The sequence below is a fragment of the Pongo abelii genome, chromosome 19 (assembly GCF_028885655.2).
Source record: "Pongo abelii isolate AG06213 chromosome 19, NHGRI_mPonAbe1-v2.0_pri, whole genome shotgun sequence".
NCBI lineage: Eukaryota > Metazoa > Chordata > Mammalia > Primates > Hominidae > Pongo > Pongo abelii.
The window spans coordinates 74531315-74537340 of NC_072004.2; the positions used below are offsets into that span (position 1 = coordinate 74531315).

General features: G+C 51.2%; 1 pseudogene; it reads right to left on the reverse strand.

Annotated features, from left to right (window-relative positions):
• Positions 1-364: 364 nt before the first annotated feature.
• On the reverse strand, positions 365-4871 carry LOC112129700 (SHC-transforming protein 1-like; annotated as a pseudogene).
• Between the last annotated feature and the right edge of the window lie 1155 nt (positions 4872-6026).

Below are 6026 nucleotides of genomic sequence, written 5' to 3' on the forward strand. Positions count from 1 at the left end.
GTCCGAGCAAAAAGTTCTCCCCCTGGGTCGTAGGGAGGGCTGTCGGGGTGGGAGTTGCGGGGATTTTTCAAGAAGCAGCAGCTATCCTTCCTACCCCGGCGTCGGTCACTGGGCCGGGGTAGGGGAAAGAGCAAAATCCCAGTGGGTTTGCGCGAGGGATCTTCTAGGGTCGAGGCGGGTGTGGGGGGAGTTGGAACCGGGAGACACCGCTTGGCGCATGTCCCCCTCGGTCTCTACCTCCTGTCCTATGCCAGCTCCCCCTTTAATTTTTTTCCTCTCCTTTAATCTAATTTCTTCCAACTCCACCTTTGTTGTTACCGGCGTCACGCCCGGACCAGCCAATCCCCGCCACGCAATCAGCTTGTCAAAAAGCCTCGGCCAGCCCTGGGAAAGCAGGCCGCAGGCGCTGCCCCCCGGCGGCGGCGGGCAGCCGCGAGGGGAGCCCAGCACCCGGTTCTCGCTGCCCCGGGCGGCAGCGGGGCAGCCTCCGACACGACGTCCTTCGGTTCACTGTCCTGCAGGCCGGGGATGAAAGGCCTGGACAGGGTCCACCACCCACTCTCCCACTGCCACGGCTGTGGTTGACTGTCTTTGCCTCCCCTTTTCAGAGGAAAGGTTATCAGGACAGGACGCAGGGAGCCAGAAGACCATCTGAAGGAAGCCTGCTTCCAACGGGCCTAGCCTTCAGCCACCGCTCCTGGGGCAGCGCCATTGCTCCTGGCTCTCAGGCTGCCAGTCTCCCATACCGACGCTCTACTGTCCGCATCTCGGCCAGCTGGGTCACCCAGCCCCTTTCGACTCTCCCCTGGCACGCAGCCTTCTCCTTCACTCGGCCTGCCTCGCTGCTGCTGTAATTCCTCTTGTCTCCTGGGAGAAATGAGATTGCTTTCCCAGGACTTCCACATCCCACTTCTGTCACGTTTCGCAAACAGGGAGGAAGCCCTGTCAAGATCTGATGTGTCCTGTTTTTTTTCCCCCCCCCAGAGGGCACTGGCATGTAGGAGAAGCGGATTTACCACTAGTAGATGTTAATGAAATTTCAGCTTCTAGGCCCCTAACTTGCAGGACCTCCCCAAGGCCCTGAACTTAATTTTGTTTTCATCATTTGGTATTTTTTTGTCAAAACAGCCACCGACCACCTCCCCGCTACCCCAGAACTGCACGTGTTTCTGGCCCTACAAACCCAGATCGTCCCTTGGAATATACACAGGGCAATTTGTGTAAGATCATACTGCGCTAAAAGTGAGGCATGGTGGGCTAGGCGCACTGGCTAACACCTGTAATCCCAGCACTTTGGGAGACCAAGACAGGAGGTCTTAAGTGATTAAGCCCAGGAGTTTGAGATCAGCTTAGACAACATAGCAAGACCCTACCTCTACAAACACACACGCCCCCATTATGTCAAAAAAAAAAAAAAAAGGAAAAGTGAGGCATAGAACTGTCTTTATTGTTTTGACTAGGAAAGAGCAAAGGGTTTGGAATCAAAAGTCCCAACTTCCCCACCTTCTTAGTAGTGTGTGAATCTGAGTGTCTTATTAACCTTCCCTGGTCCCAGTTTCGTATCTGTGAAGTTAGAATAGCAATCTTGTTTACTTTGCTTCTCTCACCAGGGATCAGAAGGTCAAATGAGATGATGTATGTAAAATTGTAAAGTCCTCCACAGATGGCACTTGCCACATTACAGTGAGAGAACTTGAGACCCCCCCACCAACAATGTTCCAAATCTTCCACATGCAGATCTGGAGTCCAGGTGTCCTGGCTCCTGGCCCTGAACTTTTTGGCTGGGCCAAGGGACTTTTCGGTAAAGTGCTTTGGAATAAAACAGGATGAACATGAATCATAAGAATGAGTATTTATTGATTCCTTGGGCAGCAAAAACTATGGCTGGCACCCTTCCCACTTGGAAACGAATTGGCTTGTTTTACATCTATTTCATCTGTGGTGAGGTCAGGAGTCCAAGACTTGGGCTAAGGGCCAGAGTATGAGGGATCTGCCCTTGGCCCTTTTTCTTTGCCCCCTTTCCCAGTTCATCTCCCTCCCCACCCTCCAGCCTTCTGGCATGTGCCTTGAAGCAGAGTGCTGGCATTTAATAACCCCAGCCCAGGCTGGTGACAAAGCAGGATTCTAGCTACACAATTTCCACTTGGCCTCAGCATTTCCCCAGGTTGCCAGCATCCAAGCACCAGCTTATATAAAACCCCCAGAGTGCTTGGAATGCGTTAACCAAAGTGTGGTCCTTAAATTACCGGTCTACAGGGAGTAATTTTAGATGGTATACCAATATTTTCAGATTTATATATTTTAATGTGTATTGGAAATGTTCTGTTTTTAAATTTTTATTTAAGATGGTATAAAGACACACGTTTTTGGGCCAAGAATGTTATTGTCCCTTGTTACTTTTTTTTTTTTTTGGGGGGGACAGAGTTTCGCTCTTGACCAGGCTGGAGTGCAATGGCGCGATCTTGGCTCACCGCAACTTCCGCCTCCTGGGTTCAAGTGATTCTCCTGTCTCAGCCTCCCAAGTAGCTGGGATTACAGGCATGCACCACCATGCCCAGCTAATTTTGTAATTTTAGTAGAGATGGGGTTTCTCCACGTTGGTCAGGCTGGTCTCCAACTCCCAAACTCAGGTGATCCGCCCACCTTGGCCTCCCAAAGTGCTGGGATTACAGGCGTGAGCCACTGCGCCCGGCCTGTCCCTAGTTATTTTTTTATTGCTGTGTAAGTTAGAGATAGTAAAGTACACACACTTTAAGTATACAACTTTTTTTTTTTTTGAGACGGAGCTTTGCTCTTGTCACCCAGACTGGAGTACAATGGCACGATCTTGGCTCACTGCAACCTCCACCTCCCTGGTTCAAGCAATTCTGCCTCAGCCTACCGAGTAGCTGGGATTACAGGCATGCGCCACCATGCCCAGCTAATTTTTTTGTATTTTTATTTATTTATTTTTTAAGATTGAGTCTAGCTCTGTTGCCCAGGCTGGAGTGCAGTGGCACGATTTCAGCTCACTGCAACCTCCGCCTCCGGGGTTCAGGCGATTCTCCTGCCTCAGCCTCCTGAGTAGCTGGGATTACAGGCGCCCACCACAATGCCCAGCTAACTTTTGTATTTTCAGTAAAGATGGGGTTTCGCCGTGTTGGCCAGGCTGGTCTCGAACTCCTCACCTCAGGTGATCTGCCTGCATCAGCCTCCTAAAGTGCTGGGATTACAGGCATGAGCCACCCAACCCAGCGTAAGTATACAGCTTGATGAACTTTTAGGTATGTATATTTAGTATCATATTACATATGTGTATACCATGTAACCTGCACCCAGATCAAAATATCAAATATTTCTAGCATTTAGCAAGTTTTTTTTTTTTTTTTTTTTTTTTTTTTTGAGGTGGAGTCTCACTCTGTCACCTAGGCTGGACTGCAGTGACACGGTCTTGGCTCACTGCCAGCTCTGCCTCCCGGATTCACACCATTCTCCTGCCTCAGCCTCCTGAGTAGCTGGGACTACAGGCGCCTGCCACCACGCCCGGCTAATTTTTTTTTTAATTTTAATTTTTAGTAGAGACGGGGTTTTACCATGTTAGCCAGGATGGTCTCGATCTCCTGACCTCGTGATCTGCCCGGCTTGGTCTCCCAAAGTGCTGGGACTGACACTCTCACAGCAGTGATCCTTTGTCCAAACCACTCCTTCAGGGTCCACCAATAGCAGGTGCTTAGGCAGCCCACCCTGCAAGCCAGTAAGCCCATACTGGCCTTGGTTGTGCTCTCCCGCACCAGGAAGTCGCCGTGGAGCTGCAGCAATGCCTCAGCCTGTCGCTGGCTCGGCTTCCCATGGAACCAGGGCTCCCCTTGGAGCTGCTCAGCCATGGACACCACTGGGGAAGGGGAGGCACCCAAAGAGCATCTTTAAAGGGCTTCATGTCAAAGAGGTCCCAGGGTGCACTGCGATTGATGGCAGGATGGGGGGCCCAGCACCACCTTCTGCTTGCCGGGCCTTGTCTAGGTTCTGGACGTTGACATAGGGATCACTGAAGAGCTCTCTGCCTGCTGGACAGGGTGGTGGAGGTGGCATCTATTTGTGGACTTCTGGATCTCCCCCAGCAGGCTGTCCCACAGGCAGTGTAGCTCCCAAGTGGCTGGGGGTCCAGAGACTGGGTGGAGTCGGTCAAGCAGCCTCTGACTTCTTCCCGAAGCCTCATGTCTACCAGCTCCCCAAGAGGAGGTTCCTTCCCGGGGACGTCGTTATAGTACTAATGGTCAGGTGGCTCTTCCTCCTCCTCCTCATCCCAAGCTGATCCATCAAAGCCAGCCATCCTGTCATGGGGGTGACCAGTTGGGGTGGGTTCGTGAGGTATTGTTTGAAGCACAACTCGAAGGCCTGGCCAATGGTGCTGATGACATCCTCAGAGGGCCTTTGGGACACTCCAGAATGTGGCAGGCTCTCTGATTCACAGGGTCTTTGGCAACGTAGGCAACATCCTCAGCTGTGTCCTGTTTGCAGTCTGCGGCCATGAGGTTGAGGCTGCTGGTGGAGACGGTGAAAGTGATTGGAATACCAGCAAATTTCAGGTTACTCCTTCCCAGGATAGAGCTGAGCAGGCAGCTACAGGGCTTTCTCTTCCTTGTCACCCCCTTCACACCCAGCAGAGCATCACACACCAGACTGATGGCCTGCCTCCCTGAGTGACCTGAGTTGGGTGTTGAAGTCGAGGGCGTGCATTGATTGCAGGACCTCCATGTAGCCCATGGAAGTGAGCCTGGGCCATTAGCATCCTCTGCTACAACAGCTGTGGATTGGAGCTAGCAAAGTGAGGACGGGAAGGAAGTGGTCCCAGCAGACGCAGAGCAGGGCCAAGAGGAAGAGCAAAGCAGGGCCTCATGCAGTCTCTGCACCGCACTGCAGGCCGATTTGATTCCAGATCACACCACTGCCTGCTTAGGTCGCCACTCCAACTTTCTCCCCTGGCCCTGCCTCCCTAGAGAAACTTTATTACGCTCACTTCCCGCCTCACTAACCCCTGCCCCTGCCCCCTGCAGTTTTTAACTTTCTGAGTTGCTCACATTGAACCTACAGCAATTTGTCAATTACACTTCAGGTTTGTCTACCCTGGCACTGGTTCCTGTGGAGGTTACTGCTTGTGAGTTTCTGCTCCCATCAACTGTGATTCTCAGGCTGGGCATGGTGGCTCCTGCCTGTAATCCCAGCGCTTTGGGAGGCTGAGGCAGGAGTATTGCTTGAGCCCAGTAGTTCGAGACCAGCCTGGACAACATAGGGAGACCTCATCTCTACCAAAAATTGAAAAATTAACTGGTTGTGGTGGCTCGTGCTTGTAGTCCCAACCATTAGAGAGGCTGAGATGGAAGAATCGCTTGAGCCCAGGTATTTGAGGCTGCAGTGAGCTATCATTGTGCCACTGTACGCCAGACAGAGCAAGAGCCTGTCTAAGAAAAAGAGAAATTGTGATTTTATCTGACTGTCTCACCAATTTAGGGCGTAGCAATTTGCTGTGTGACCCCACTTCTTTGATGGATCTAAGAAGAGTTGATTTTTCAGTTTGTTCAGCTTTTTACTTGTTTGAATGTAGAGGTGATTTCCAAGCTCTTTACATGTTAGACTGGAAACTCTTCTTCCTGTTCTTTTTTTTTAGAGATGAAGTCTTGCTATGTTGCCCAGGCTGATTTTGAACCCCTGGGCTCATAATCCCAACTCCAAAGTGTTGGGATTATAGGCGTGAGCCACCTTGCCCAGTTGAAATACTCTATTTCGTTTTGAGTGAATTTGGCTATTTGTGTCTTTCACTCTGTTTAAAAAACTATATATGAGCTGGGTGTGGTAGCGCATGCCTATAATCCCAGCACTTTGGAAGGCCAAGGCGGCAGGATTGCTTGAGCCCAGGAGTTTGAGACCAGTCTGGGCAACATAGCAAGACCCTCTCTCTACAAAAAATACAAAAATTAGCCAGGGATAGTGCCCTCATGCCTGTGATCCCAGCTACTCAGAAGGCTGAGGCAGGAGGATCACTGGAACCC